This window comes from Microtus oregoni, unplaced genomic scaffold (genome assembly GCF_018167655.1).
Source record: "Microtus oregoni isolate MIOR12 unplaced genomic scaffold, Mior012 000002F_ref0000024, whole genome shotgun sequence".
NCBI classification, from domain to species: Eukaryota; Metazoa; Chordata; class Mammalia; order Rodentia; family Cricetidae; genus Microtus; species Microtus oregoni.
The window spans coordinates 73,548,084-73,564,802 of NW_024543061.1; positions in this window are offsets into that span (position 1 = coordinate 73,548,084).

Sequence of the window (16,719 nt, forward strand, 5' to 3'; positions counted from 1 at the left end):
GTGTTTAAATGAATACAATTTGTGTGTTATTATTTCGGGGCATAAGCTAGCCAGGCGGCCAGGAGCCAAGCTGTGGGAAGAGGCCCGCAGCTTCTATAAATTGTGATCAAGGCAATTTATAGAAGAAAAAGTCCTTTGGGGACTTACAATTCCAGAGAATGAGTCCATGGCCGTGATTATGGGGAGCATGCGGTAGACAGGCAAGTGTGGTGCTAGAGCAGTATCTGAGAACTCTCATCTGATTTGAAAAACAAGCCAGAGAGACAGAGAGAGCTAACTGGGAATGACATGGGCTTTTGAAGCCGCAAAGCCCACTCCCAGTGACACACCTCCTCCAACAAGGCCACACCTCCTAATCCTTCCCGAACAGTTCTACCAACTAGGGACCAGGTATTCAAATCTATGAGCCTCTGGGGCTTTTCTCATTCAAACCACCACAATCCTTCATACACTTGTCTAATTTTGCTTACATATTTTTTCATTACTGAGTAATTTTACTTATTTATTTTCTTTGGGAATCTCCTGTGTTTTACTTAAAAACAAGAACAAAAATCTCTGATCTACTGTAATAATATTTTGACTTTGTTGTATTTTTAAAGCTATTACGCTTTCGTTTTTTTGTTCTCCTTTTTTTCTAATTTTCTTTGAGACAGGGTTTCTCTGTGTTTTCTCCTCTCTGAGTGGTACTAGGAATTCATCCCTCAACAGTGGCCTGATGACTAAAAATAAAACTGAGAGAGATGTCCAAATCAATAGATGTTCACACCACAACACAGAAACATAAAACTGGGAGAGATGTCCAAATCAATAGATGTTCACACCACAACACAGAAACATAAAACTGGGTGAGATGACCAAATCAATAGATGTTCACACCACAACACAGAAACATAAAAACATAAGGCAATGTGATCCTTTCAATGACTGTAACAACTATAGATTCAAGAATGCTGAAGTAGGTAAACTGTCTGGTGAATGTAATGATTAGTACTGTCAGCTTAAAAGAATCTAGACTCACTTGGGAGCAGGACCTGGAGGTATACTTATGAAGAATTTTCTAGACTAAGGTTAGTTTCTCATATGTCTATGAAGAATTATCTAGACTAATATTAGCCTCTAATATATCTGTGAGAAATTGTCTAGACTAAGGTGGCCCTCTAGTGAGGGATTGTGTAGATTGAAATTTGCCTCTGTGAGGGATTGTCTAGACTAAGGTTGGCCTCTATGTGTCTTGTAAGGGATTGTCTAGACTAAAGTTGGCCTTTGTGTATCTGCGAGAGATTGTCTAGACTGAGGTTGGCCTCTGTGTTCCTGTGAGGGATTATCTAGACTGAGGTTGGTCTCTGTATATCTGTGAGAGATTGTCTAGACTAAGGTTGCCCTCTGTATGTCTATGACAGATTATCTAGACTAAGATTGGTCTCTGTATATCTGTGAGGGATTGTCTAGACTGAGGTTAGCCTCTGTATGTCTATGAGGGATTGTCTAGACTAAGATTGGCTTCTATATACCTGTGAAGGAGTGTCTAGACTGAGGTTAGCCTCTGTATGTCTGTGAGGAATACTGCCACCACCAGTCTTAGAAGATTGTCACAGGCACAAAGACATTGGAAAGGTGATCCATGCCACATCTGGGGTCATGGGGAGAGAGTGAATGATCCCCCTTGGTAGCTCCACTGCCTCTGCCCAAATACTCCTTCCTATGACCAGCTTCACACGAGACATACATACTATAATCTTATGCTCATTCCACACATTTCACAGTAGCCAGGATGTATGAATCGTGTTAACTGTGAATCCACGGTTGAATGGACAGAGGAATAGTGATACACAAACAAAAGGGGAGAAATCCTGTGCCTGTGATAGTGTGAATGAGTCTGGTGTGTATTTGTTTGAAAGCATTGCCCCAGCCACTGACATTCAAAGAGTCTGGAATGTTTGGGTAGAAAATTTCATCCCAAGCACCCTCCGCTGGGAGTTGCCTCAGTCCAAACTCCACCTCCAAGAAAGCCAGCCAAACTGTGGCCCCTCCTTAGAGATACTCAGGACCACTCCCACAGGGTATTTAAACAGCAACCCAGAGAACGAACGTGGTTTCCCAGTCTTGCTTCCCCACCTCCTCTCTGAGGGCCTGGAAGGCCACCCAGAAGTGCTGGGCCTTTTCTAATCTGCTTTGATTTGGTCTTATTCAGAATATTGCATTGGCAGAGATGTTATCGGGCTGCAAAATCTCTTCATCTGGAGGTTCCACCCAGGGGGTTGTTTTTCTCATCAGTCCAGGGCCACATGGTAAGAAACACCCCTTTCCCCCACACCTGCTGTCAGGCTAAGATCAGCTTTGTCTGGGTAAATTCTGAGTCACTGCCTTAGAAGCCCAGGGCCTCATGCTATTTTGGGGCTTGTCCTGTGAAAGATGTGGCTGTGGCAGGTCCCCACCTGACCTGGACAAGGACCTGCTTTGTCTCTGTGGGGTTCCTTCATCAGGAGACATCCTTTCAAGGAATTCCTCAAACCCCTCTGGTTTTTTTTTTTTTTTGGTTTTTTTTTTTTTTTTCCCAAAAATCTACCACAGTGGATGCATTGCATTAGGTTTTGGGTTCCGCATAGACTTGCAAAATGGGTAATTACAATTTGAGGCCTGATCTCCAAACACCCTTGACCTGCCTTTTACAGAATCCTTTTAAGTTGGGGTTATCCAACACCTTACATCCATTAATGCCTAAAATTTTTGCCAGAATGTAAACAAGCCCCCCATATGCCCAGGGTTTCTGGATGCTGTGCTCCCATTCCTGCTCCCCATCCCCAGCTCCCCTCCCCACTTCTCTAGCTGTTTGTCTCACGATGGGATTCTCCCTATAATGGATTCGATCCCCCTGTCCTTCCACTCTAAAGCTGCATAGGGTTCTGTCCTTGTATTTCTGTTCTCCCTTACAGCATCTGCTAATATGGCCCTTAATGGGACCACCTGTCTGCTTGCCTGGCTTCTGCAGCCTATACCAGGATTTTTCAGTTGGTCAGCTGGCACAGGTTCCTAAAAAAGTTTTGTTCGTATATGTGTAAGTAATGTGGCCACCGTATGCTAGTCTTATGTATGCATGTATGTATGTGTGCTTGTTTTAAAATCTGTGAAACTTGTAATTCCAGATTACAAAAGCTCTGGAAAAATACAAACATGTGGATAGCTGCCATCTTTGGTAAGAGTACCTACGTGTACTGGTCCTACCAAGGAGACATTCTGCCTCTGATATACTTTGGCTTACTAAAATATTCCTTCTAATCTTCTTGCCTCTACTGGCACTGGTAAGATATAACTAATTGGGTAAACTATATGTCTAAGTTTAACTTATGTCTAATTTAGATATACCTGACAGGTAATGTTACCCTGATTCTCAAGTGCCTTTAGAGATCTGAGAGTATAATATTTAACAAAAGAGTTTCTTATGACAGAACCATGCCAGCTTCTGCAGCATCCTATAGCTCCTCCAAGAAGATGCGTGGTTACAAAAGATCTTCCACCTGGAGGCTTGCCTTTGGGTATGGCAAAGCCACCCACCCACACAGCATAAAGCTGCCTTCCACCTCATCAGCTTCCTGGACACTACACTGGGGGATCGATCATCTTGTCCTGCCAAGACAGGTAGACTGAACCCTACTCCCACAAGAAAATCTCCAGGCCTCCTGGACTCAGCGCCTAAAGGCAAGTACTGCTTCTAAGACTGGTGTTCGCCAAAGACCATGGAGAGACTCGGGATTGCCTGTGTAGCTAAAAAGCTGTCTCATTTCTGCTCATTTATCCCTCTCAGATCTGTCTAATGGCATTGGATGACTTAAGGTACTGGTAGCTCATTACTTCATTTAAGTTTCCTGCTAAAAATACAGACAGACAAGGTGTGTCTCTTTCCCAGGCTTCATAGTCCAGGATTAACAGGTTTCAGGTGTATCTTCAGAGGTTTAGTGTTTCCAGTTTCCTTTATCTGGGCTGGTGAAAACTGTCTCCAAAGTCTATTTTAACCCCATCCATTTTCAAACATATTTTACAGGTCAATCCTGCTGTCTGGCCCAAACCAACTTACAGAGGGCCCTCCAGACAACGCCAGCACCTGTACCAGCTCCTGGAACTTCACAATTGGTACTACCTCTCCAGGCTCAAATGGGCACCTACCCAGCAACTAAAATCTGGTTTTAAAGGGCATATCTGCTCTCCTCTCACCTGTTCACCCTTGCCTCTCCTGTACAACCAGGTCACTTCTCTGTCCCATTCTTTCTGGTGGGTAATGACCCTCCCCACAGCTAGCCCCATTCATTCATAGGGCCGATAATAATAATCCATTTTTTTCTCCTAGCCACCAGCCTTCTCATCTCCCTCAAGGAATAGATAGATGCCTGAGGTCTCCAGGATGTCAGTTAACTGGATGCCTCTCCAGCCACATCCCCTGCTAAGTGTGAACCCACCAACTCCCCACTCGCCCATCTCCCATGTTGCCCCTTGCCTGCAGGAAGTAGCCAGATTTGAGCCGGAGCCCCTATACCCAAAGAGTCTGGAATGTTTGGGTTAAGGCTTCACCTCAGCCTCTGGCATCCATATATCTAAAAAAGTCTGGGATGTTTGGGTGGAAAGTTCCATCCCAAGCCCCCTCCCTTGGGAGTTGCCTTAGTCCAGACTCCACCTCCAAGAAAGCCAGCCAAATGGTGACCCCTCCTCAGAGATACTCAGGACCACTCCCACATGGTATTTAAACAGCAACTCAGAGACCAAACATGTGGTTTCCCAGGTCTTCCTTCTCCATCTCCTCTCTGAGGGCCTGGAAGGCTACCTGGGAGTGCTGGTATCCATTAAACCTGGGCTTTTTCTAATCTGGTTTGATTTGGTCTGATTCAGATTATTGCATTGGCAGACAGGTTTATCGGGCCACAAAAACTTTTCGGTGTGCATTGTGCTAAGTGAACAGAGTCAGCACAGGGAGAGAAATGCCACCCAGCCTGCCTCCCACAGACTTGGAGTTGAGTAGTGTCAGACGGGGGTTGGGGGAAAGGGACACTTGGTTAAAGGCACAATGGTTCAATTTGAAAGTGACTCATCACAATGGTGACCACAGCCTACTCTTTCTTTATTACATCAATTAGAATGCAAAGATCCTTCTTAATTGTGGACAGGACAAACACTGGACTTCATAAAATGGAAAGCGAACAGAGCCCAGGCATGCAGGCATTCATTCCTATCTATTTCCTGATCATAGGTGCAATAAGACAAGCTGCTCCAAGTGCCCATTGCCTTGATTCTCATTCTATGATGGGCGTCTTGAGCTGTGAGCTAAAATAAGCATTTTCCTTAATGTTGCTTTTGCCAAGGCACTCTCACATAGCAACAGGGAAGGAACTAAGGAAAATACCGCAAAAGCCTACCAACAAAAACGATGAATGGCCTCAAAAAGGACACCATTTACACACACGGATGAACGAGGAAGCCAGTACAGGACATGCAGAGGAAAACTGGTAACAGAGAAGAGAAAGTTGCCAAAATGGATGGAAAAATCACCAATGCGGATGGGAAAGGCCAGCAAAATGGAAGAGGAATCAAATAAAAAACATTCAAACTCTGTAAAAAATGGGAAAGTTGGAAACGAAAAGTCCAGTGAATAAGACAGAGGGCATAAAAATCATCACCAGCTACAGAGCGGGCAAAGCAGGAGGGTGAAGGACGAGGATGAAGAACAAGGCTGGGGTGTATCATTTTCAAATACAAATAAAGAAAAATAGTGGATAAGTGAGCATGACCATAACATCCAAGAACTCTGGGGTACAGTGAAGGAATCAACCTTAAGAACAGAATCCGCAGACTAAACAATGGAGCTGAGATGTTGATAATCAATAGGAACAGAGAATCTACTAAATGAAATGTTAACAGAAATTCCTTATTCTCTGCATCTTGACCATTCTGAGTCTCTGTATTAATCACCATCTACTGCAAAAAGAATCTTCCCTGATGAGGGTTGCTGGCACACTAATCTACAGACTAGTAGATAACAATGAGTCTCTAGGAGTCGGTTTAATACTATGTCTATTTAAGAGAGTAATAATAATAGGTTCTTTCCTAGGGCCTACAACCTCTAGCCACCCGTTCCTGGCCCCCGTAACCACCCCAGGTATGGATTTCAGCTTGTGGAGCAGGCAGGCCTTCCTTAGGCCATTCCTATGGCATTATCCCTATGACATTCAAATCACAAAGAGCAGCCTTGACTGCCCTGTCCGGCACAGGTGACAACAGTTCCCAGCTCACTGTATTGATGACAGAAACAACACAAAACACAATGACTAATCACTGCCTGGCATACAGTAGTCCCTCAAAAAATACTGTAGTGCTTTTTAAATGTAAGAGGGGGTAGGAGAGTGCTCGGACTCCCTGCAGACATTTGAAGAAATAATAGCATTCTAACATAGAACCCAGAAAATATTTTCCCATGGAAACACTGTATTCTACCTGTTACAGCCCTTAGATTCTATGGTTTTACACTTTAGTTTAATCCTACAAGTTAAATGGCCTCTCCTGGCCCAGCCTAGCAAAACTAACCATCATGAAGGACATCGGTGCGAGGGGAAAATGTGAGTTCTAAACAAGCCACGTATAACATGGTCTTAGAATTGAACCTACTCTAAACTTGGTGGTTTCTAGGACTTTCAGCTAAAAGAGACAAGAGTACATCTGTCAAGCTGATAGACAGTAGAGAAACCACCAGCCTCGCTGAGCAAAATACTCAGGAAAAAATCCTCAAGAGGGTCAGTCAAGACACTCAGGCCAAGGGTGGGAGGAAAGGAATGTCGTAAAGAGAAGTAACCCTGTGGACCTGAGGTAGGATGCTCAGCAGGAGCAGTCATCGACTCCCTAGTTTGCAGAGGCTGGAGGGAGCCTTTGAAAGAGCTTCAAAACAAGGAAACACCAGCTCCTAAGAGAGATGATGCCAAAGGGGTGGATAAAATCAAAGCGTTTTAGCCAGAAATTTAAGAGTGGGCCCCTATGTCTACAGAACCATTTAATCAAGCTCTGAGGTTCCAAATGCCCAAGCCATTTTCAATAACCCCTCTCTCTCTACCTTGTGATTGTGTCTCAAGACGTGAGCTCTTAGCTACTGCTCCAGTGTCATGTCTGCCTGACTGCTGTCACACTTCTGCCATGATGGTCATGGACTCCAACCCTCTGAAGCTGTGCACCCAAGTAAACTCTTCCTTTTATAAGGTGCCCTGATCACACTGTCTCATCACAGCAACAGAGAAGTAACTAAGATATAGCGTGAAGTTCAACACGAAGCCACCTTTCAGGGCTCACCAAGAAGTGATGAGCAGGGAAGGATGCAGAGGGAAGGGACAATGCATGACATAGAGGCCAAGGGAAGGGGAGTTGGGTTTCATGGAGCAGTCTCTGTGCACTGGAGACCCTGGTCCACCTAGACAAGACAGGTCCCTTCTCAGTCTCACCGGGTTGACATTCCAGCCGGCGCGTTCGTCTGCCATGACTGTGACCATAGGTAAAGCCCTGAAATGTCACCAGAGTCTTTCATGATGTTGAAGTCCAGCTCGTGAGCAGGAAGTCAAGGGTGTGTCCTGGCTTCTCTCCATTAGCTCCTGCTGGTAGTCATCATGCCTCTCACTGTTTAAGAAGAGTCCCACTCGTTAAATGGCTGTCTTTGTGAGGCGTTCTCACCACACAGATCAAACCTGGCCCTCGTTCTGTCCTCTGCATCTCTGAACCTAACTCTGGCTCTTCATCCAGGAAAGTCGTTTTCCCAATGCTCTCTTTTGACTGAACCTTAACACACTGAGCACTCATTTCATGACAGCCTGTGAGGGCAACAGCGCACCGCTGAGAGGAACCCTGAGCTGAGTCATGTCTCCTTGCTCTGCAGGCAAACAGGGTGAAGGTAGAGGCCCGGTGGGTGGAATCTACTACACAGAAGGCCAGTAAGTACTAAAGATGCATTCCAAACCTGCTATGGGACGGTGTGTGGAAGAGTGAACCAACGTACCTTGAAGGACCTGCCAACACTTCTGAAGGAGGTAAGAATTAAGGTTGAGTTGGAAAGATGTTACCAGAAGTTGTGACGAGAGAGGCGGGGCCTTCATAGAAAGAGTGTAGATTGCGGTAGCGTATTTATGCTTGCTCCCTTCCCCCTGTTTTTCTGTTTTGTTTTTCAGTACCAAGGCCTGATAGGTGTTGGGCAAGTGCTCTCTCACTGGGCTTTAAATTTAAAGAGAATCTTACTTCTTAGCTTTGAAATCACGCAGAAGCTCAAGCTAGTCTTGAACTTTTAGCCTCCCGAGTTGCTGGGATTTCAGGCCTGTGCCATGAGGCCCGGCTTCAGTTTTTTGTGCTTTTCCATCGACAAGTAATAATTATATGTATTGCTGTGATACAGCGCAGAGGCTTTCTTTTCAGTGTTTTGAGACAAGGTCAGCCCAGGCTGACCTTGAATTTGTGACCCTCCTGCCTTTGCTCTTAGTGCTGGGATTATAGACACGCAACATCATCTTACACCAATGTAATGCTTTGACATAGGTTTGCAATGTAAATTGATTAAATCAGGCTAATTAACAAGTTACTCACCTCCCATACTTTATTTTGTATAGTAAAAATACTTAAAATCTACACTGTTACCTGTTTGGAAACATAATGAATTATTCATTGCAGTGGGCCACCAGTCTGTTCAGTAATCACTCTCAAACTGAACCGATGTGCCTTTAACCAAGGGTCTCCTTCCCCAGCCTGTGTCTAACACTACTCAGCTCCAAGTCTGTGGGAAGCAGGCTGGGTAGCATTTCTCTCCCTGTGCTGGCTTTGCTCACTTAACACATTGCACACCGGACTCATCCACGCCTTTGTAGTTCACGGAATTCTCCACTTTTGAGACCCATGCTGTGTGTATGTCCCAATTCCTCTCTCCATCCAGCTACAGATGCACAGTTAACATAGTTCATACGTCCTGGCTACTGTGAAGTGTGTGGGATGAGCACAGCTGTACAACATATATGTCTGGTGTGACGCTGGTCATGGGAAGGAGGGTTTGGACAGAGGCAGTGGAGCTACCAAGGGGGAATCACCGAGTCACACTCTCCCCGTGAACCTGATGCAGCGCGTAGACAAATATGTGGAGAGGGACCAGAAATCAATGTTGCTGTCTTCCTTAATTGCTCCCCTTTTATTTGCTTCTAAACTTTTAAGAAACTGTTCCTGTGGATGCACACTTGGGAGGAGCATGAGTGGAGGAGAGAGGACAGTGAGTGCAGGCATTTCTCTCCTTCCACCTTCCTATGGGCCCCGGGCATTGAACTCAGGTCCTCAGACTTGTGCAGCAAGTGCCCTTCCTCCTGAGCCATCTCAAAAGCAACCCCCTTGTTTTTTGAAGCAGGATCTCTCACTGCCCCTGGAGCGGGCTGACTCAGCTGGACTGGCTAGACAGCAAGTATCTAGGATCCTCTTGTTTCTGATTCCCTAGGGCTGGGATGATGTTATTATGCATCACTAGTCTGGATCCTGGGGAATGGAACTCAGATTCGTTTTCCTGGGCTGTGCTTTTGCTTTTTTTTTTTTTTTTTTTAAGAGAAAGGTGAGGGGAACAGTGAAATGAGTAACGTTTTAGGTAATTTTCTGTTGGCTCTGTTAATTACATAAATTAGGAGTGAGTTTAGGTTGGGTTCTATGAGTTTGGCCATGTGTTAATTTACAAATAATTGGTTGAGCCGGGCGATGGTGGCGCACGCCTTTAATCCCAGCACTCGGGAGGCAGAGGCAGGCGGATCTCTGTGAGTTCGAGGCCAGCCTGGTCTACAAGAGCTAGTTCCAGGACAGGAACCAAAAGCTACGGAGAAACCCTGTCTCGAAAAATCAAAAAAAATAAATAAATAAATAAAAAATAAACAAATAATTGCTTGGTGGGGTCAATCTGTAGCCACAGGGGGTCATCCAGAGCCCTAAACCTTTTGGGAAAGACAGCAGGAGTCCCAGCACTGGGAGGGGCTGGGTTCTAACAGTTTTCAGACAGTATTCTTTGTCTGGTAAAGACTAAGGAATTTGTTTCCAGGGAGCGGTAGTGGCACACACCTTTAATCCCAGCACTTGAGAAGCAGAGGCACGCAGACCTCTGTGAGTTCAAGGTCATCATGGTCTAAAGAGTGAGTTCCAGGACAACCAGGGTGGTCACACAGAAGAGGGCTCAGTGGTTAAGAGCATCGTCTGCTCTTCCAGAGGTTCTGAGTTCAATTCCCAGCAACCACATGGTGGCTCCCAACCGTCTGTAATGAGGTCTGGTGCCCTCTGCTGGCATACAGGCGTACACGCAGACAGAATATTGTATACATAATAAATAAATAATTAAAAAAAAGAAACTGAAAAAAAAAGAATGAAAGGAAGGAAGGAAGAGAGAGAGTAAAATAATAATAATGTATTTATTTATAAAATAACAAAAAAGGAAGAAGAGAAATTTGTGTCCTCGACTACAGTCACGTAGCTCAGAGAAGTTCTGCACTCTTGGTCTGACTGCAATCATCTTAGTTTTCATTTCCACCCAAATTAGTTATTGGCAGCGCAGAGAATAAACCACTCATGCTGGTTCACAGAGCTGAGATATGAATGCAGACAGTCCGGTTATTTCCTTCATTTCTTCAATTAAGAAGCACAAGAGTCAGTCTGGGCACCAGGCATTTTGGCACGTGGGTGTAATCCCAGAAGCAGAGGCACCAAGATCTCAGCGAGTTCTGGATTTGCCTGCACTTCCTGGCAAGCCCCAGGCTAGCCAGGGCTCCAAAGAAAGACTCAGGTTGAATAAAATAAGAGCCAAGCCAGAGCTGTAACTTGCTGGTAAAATGCTTGCCTCACGTGCACAAGGCGCTGGAGTCAACAGAATTCTGCAAAGGTATAAAAGCAGGGCAGAAGGCAGCTTTGCAAGTGTGGCATGCGAATATCATTTCCTTTTGTTTAATTTAAAAACTAGATTTATTTACTCTGTGTGTGAGCTCACATCACAGCAACACCTGTGTAGAGGTCAAAGGACAACTTGGAGTTGGTTCTTTCCTTCCTCCAGGTGGATCTCAGGGATCAAACTGAGGTTGTCAGGCTTGGTTACAAGAACCTTTAGCCAGTGACCCATCACCACTCTTTTGGAAACTGTCTCGTGCTGTTTCAAATGAAGCAGACACAAAGCATCTTTGACGTGAGCCCCTCCTAAGCGAGGTTTCTCTCATTTTTTTTTTTTTGACATGCAACTGATTAGTTAGTTAGCCCTAAACATTCTAAATTTTAGCACACACTTGACCCTACGATAATTTTGGGACCTCGTATATTACTTACTGTTACTTCTCCCAGAGTAATAATGATCATAATGTCACATGTCAACCGTAGTTGGCAGTTTCTGGAACACCAGCTTTGTACCCAACACCTCCTAAGTGCTTGCTACAGAAGCAACAGCAACAACAACAACAATAACAAAAAATCTGCCGTTTGGTCTTTACACAACATCAAGTCTTTTCATCTTCTACTATACCAGGAAACTGAGGCCAGTGTGGATAAGGAAACAGTTCAGAAGCTATTAGGGAGCTAGAACTATGACTCAGTGGCCCCAGTGCTGCACCAGCATGAGAACTTCACTTTGGGTGCCTAGAAAAAGGCAGGTGCGGTGGCACACATCTGTAACCCCAGACAGAGACAGGCAGATCTCTAAGGCTTGCTGGATGCCCAGTCTAGCTGAAGCAACAAGTCTCAGGCTCAGTGAGATGGAGGTAAGGAGGGGTGAGAGAGACAGAGACAGACAGAGAGAGAGAGAGAGAGTCAGAGAGAGAGAGACACACAGAGAGTTAGAGACAGAGACAGAAAGAATCCCAAATTAGGAAATGCCAGATCCCAGGTTCACCTCTAGAGTGATCATCCCACTCCACAGCCTGAAACTCTATCCATATTCCTCCCTGACCCCCTCTTCATATCTCTGCTACCTACATCAATCATAAAAGAAGCGTCAAACAGATCGAAGGACAAAGGGGAACGCCATCCTTCCTGCTGTACATATGCTGGTTACTCACGGTCACAGAGATGAGGCCTTTTTCACAGGATGTTGGAGGCCAAGAGGCATTAAGTAACTTGGCCACACTCAGACACATAGCTAGAAAGAAGCAGGAAGGGCTGGGTTCCTCAGTCCACCAATACACACTCCAGGTAGCAATCAGAAGCCTCCCAAGAAGTTCTGCATCTGCCCTGTAATTCTCCAACTCATTCCCATGCATGTCCTGAGACCTTTGACCCCGAATTTTGTGATTCAAATGTCCTTCACCAACTCTTTAGACTTTCCTTGTTTGGGTTATGCCAGGATTGAACTCGGTGCCTCAGGCATGCTAGACGGGCACTCTACCACTGAGCTACAGCCTGGGCCCTCCGTGTAGACTCTTTGGGAACACATGGAACTCATTGTCCATGTAACTACCCACCTAAAAACCCAGGTTTTTGCAGGGCACTCACAAAAGTGGGAGATTTCTGGACTACCAACTCCCCAAGACTGTGAACACTCCCTCCAACACTCCTCAATGGTGAGTGTCTAGTGTATTTTCCATGGTAAAGTCACCATGACCAAAAGCAAACTGGGGAAGGAAGGGTTAATTTGGCCTACCACCGAGGGAAGTCAAGGAAGGATTCTGGAGGCAGGAAATGAAATAGAGACTTGAGAAAGTGGAGAAGAAACACTGCCCCCCCCCCCCATAGTTTGCTCAGCCTGCTCTTTTGTAGAATGGAGAATCAGTGCCCCAGCTTGTCAGGTAGGGCTTGTCCACATCTCTGCAGGCCTGTAAGAAATACAGATCCAAGCCCAATAGCAGCCACCAATTCCTTAACCTCCCCCAAACAGCTTCACCTCCTGAGAACAAAGATTCAGACACACGTCAACCGGTGGGGGACACCAGATTCAAACTGTAAGTTACCCTCATATCCTTCGGGTAGGTCAGAAGCAGCATGACCGACAGAAATGTCTCCAGTGTATCCAGATGTGTCTCAGTCAATCAAGTGTACAGTCCACGAAGAAACTAGAGTGATAGCCAAAGAATTTAAACGATTTAACTAATAATAAAAATTAGTAATAGACAATTATAAGGGAAAGAACTCATGTCAGATTGGGCCCTTCAGCATTCCACCACAGACTGGGGAGGGGCTCCTGAGGCATCCGGCCCCCCTCCCCCACCCCACCCCCACCACGCAGCTATTGGCAGTTAACAGTTGCTGGGGGTGAAGGTGCCATTTCTTCAGTGGTAAGTTGCCCACGCCTTAGTAAATGACCCTGTAGCCATGCTCACACAGGCAGCCCTAATTAAACTCAGGAGGACCAAAAGGCACGGAAGTGCAAAAGGGACTATCAGTCAGGGGAGAAGATAAAGCCCGCTGACGTATGAGGGAGAATGGCAGAGTAATGAGAAGAGACTGCTTTTAAAAATGAATGCATTTGGCTTAACTAATAACATTAAAAAGTGCTTATGTCAAATGCTTTCTACAATTCATTTAACAAACCCCTAAAATATCCTATCCCGTTCAAAGGAGAACTTCAAACGCTAGGTATTTTTAATCAGATAAGGAATGCCAAGACGGATCTACAAACAGGAAAAACTGGAAAGGCCGGCTGTTCTCTGCAGGACAATAAAGGGTTGCGTTAGCAGGAACCGGTTCTCATTTTCATGGGAGGCATTATATTTACACTACCCCACTTCTCCACACAGTAACTGTAGAATTGTCATGTGGACCAACCTAGATCACGCAGAAGCCTCGCGAAAACCAGCCGGTTTCTAAACTCTCACCCACCACCGGAAGGAGATCTTCATCTTCAGTCAACCACCTGCTTCTGCCTCAAACCCTGCATTATTTTCCTACTCCAGAACCAAGTGGCAACGATCCCAGGTCCAGAAAAGAAGACATGGCTAAATCGTGACTGCGGAGATGGTTAGGGTATAATGGACTCTAAATACAGATTATCTGAGCTCCCTCCAGCCCCAGGTTTGCAACATACAGGTGTGTCTCCTTGAGCAATTCTGTGCCTCGGTCCCTTTATCTGTTAAATGGGTATAACTGTAAACTCTCACTACATAGCTGAGTTAAATTTGGCAGGGACTCCATTAAACGCTAGCTACCGTAATTACACCCCTCTGCAGCCTGAGACAGAAACCATGCTCATGATTATTTTTAAAGCTGATGACCGATTAGGCTCCGAATTCTCCTTTAACCATCATAAACTTGACAAGATGAATGTTCATTTGCTCCAAGTGTCTCATTGCCTCTACTAGAGTAGTCCACCACCTCAATATCAGTCAAATTCAAGTGGAGACCAACCTTTGCCCTCATGGCTTCTTCCTGAAGCAGAACGTGATATTAGCATCAAGCACGAGACGCTCTTGATCAGAGAGTCCTCAAATGAAGTTGGGAAGCTAAATCCCCCACAATTCTCTCTGGCCTCTGCTTCAGGAGAGCCCTGCAAGGGATGGAAGCAGCAGGTGTCTTACTCTGGGTCTTGCCTCTGGGCACAGCCTTCTGTGTTCTGTCTCCACCCAAACACAATGTTGGATTTCCTGACAGACATAGGGAAGGAAAAAGGTTTTCATTGCTCCCACATTCTCCCTCTGGGTTCTTGGAAATTAAAAGGCATTTAACTAAGCCCTGTGGTGGCATATGCCTTTAACCCTAGCACCAGATCTCTGTGTGTTCAAGGCCAGCCTGGTCTACAGAGCAAGTTCCCGGACAGTCGGGGCTGCACAGAGAAACCCTGTCTCGAAACAAACAAACAAAAAAAAACAACCAACTAAACAAACAAAAGCATTTAACTACTCTGAGAAAAACACGTTTTCTGAACCAGGCAGCACACACAGACTACAGGAGAACTGGGTGATGAGCAGACTGTGCCTGAGCCAGATTTGGGGGTGCACACTCGGCAAGTGAAGCAAGAAGCAAGAAGATCGCAAGTCCAAAGCCAGCCTGAGCTACACAGCAAGGCCCTAATTCAAAAAAACTAAAATGAGGAAGAAAAGGAAAACAAGATAAACCGACAAGAATCCAGGACTTACATCTCTTCTTAGCAACAAAAATGAAACCTATCAGTTTGGTATCAGGGAGGTAGCAAGACAAAGGAAAAAGTTCTAGGCTTTCAAGGACAGCGGATAGGCGGGAAAGGTACAGTTTTCTTCAGGCTATTGACAGTCTAGACTGGGCTTCAGGGAGAACCTTTCCACCCTCCCTCACAGAGTAGGCAGGGCCAAGGGTCTGCCCTGTATCTGCTGGTTTTCAACTCAAAATGACCTGTGTCAGAGCCGCGCCTGTGAGATGGCAGCTTCTGAGCCCCTCCAGGGTCAGCCGTGTAAAAAGATGGAGCTAGTTACCAAGCTGACAGGAAGAATGAAACCAACACATTTTAACAATATTTGCTATGGAAAGAAAGTAAGGAACAAAGGAAGGAACAAAGGGAGGGAGGGAGGGAGGGAGGGAGGGAGGGAGGGAGGGAGGGAGGAAAAGACATAATCATCTTTATTTTATTTATTTTTGTTTAGATACTGGGTTTCTTTGTACAACAGCTCTGACTTCCTAGAACTCACGCTGTAGACCAGGCTGGCCTTGAACTCACAGAGACCCACCTGCCTCTGCCTCTGGGCAGGATTAAAGGCGTGTGCCACCACTGCCCAGCAGCATCTTTGTTTTATTATATTACTTTTTTATGTTTTACATGTGTTCTACAGCAGTATACATACTTTTAGAACTTCATGTATCGTTTTGTGAGAAAAGCAGTTTTCGTATCAGGTTGTTGATATATAAGATACATTGAGTCTGGCACTGTGCCGTGCCAGCTTATTAGGCCCGGGAGGAACTCGTATGATGTGGGCAGACTCTGTCCTTTGGTGAGTGCATTTCCTGGTCTCTTAGCTTCCTTTCCAACATCTTTTGCTAGGGAGGGTTCGTTTGTTCGGTTGGTTTTTGGTGTTTGATGCTTTCCTCTATGACAAAGCCTCAGGTAACGGGTAGTCTCCTACCTGCCGCTAACAGAGGACCACCTCCCATCTCCTGGTCCTGTGGCCTTGACCTCCAAAGTGCTGGGATAATAGGTGCCCACTGGGGACTCTTTTTGTTTTTTCAATTTTTTATTTTTTTTCCATTCAAAAATTTACACTTCTTCCCCTCCTCCCATTCCCCTCCCACTCCCACACTCACCCTCCTCCTTCTCCCTCCCTCCTTAATAGAGGGCAGGGAACCCTGCCCTGTGGGAAGTCCAAGGCCCTCCCATCCCTGCTGCATCCAAAAAGACTAGAATGCATCCTAGACTAGCTTTTGCATCCCCCAAAGCCAGTACGCACAGTAGAAACAAGTCCCAGTGCCTTTATCAATGGCTTCTCAGTCAGCCCCCATTGTCAGCCACATTCAGAGTCCAATTTGATCGCAAGCTCATTCAGTCCCGGTTCAGTTGGATTTGATGAGCTCCCATTAGAACAGGCACAGTGTGTCAGTGGGTGACCAACCCCTCGCAGTCCAGATTTCGTTGTTCCTCTGCTCCCGTTTTCTGCCCTTCAACTGGACCTTGGGAGCTCAGTCCATTGCTCTGATGAGGGTCTCTGTCTCTATCTCCATCCATGGCCAGACGAAGACTCTATGGTGATATTTGAGATAATCATCAGCATGATAGTGGGGCAAGGACAGTTCAGACACCCTCTCCTCTGCTGTCCAAGAACC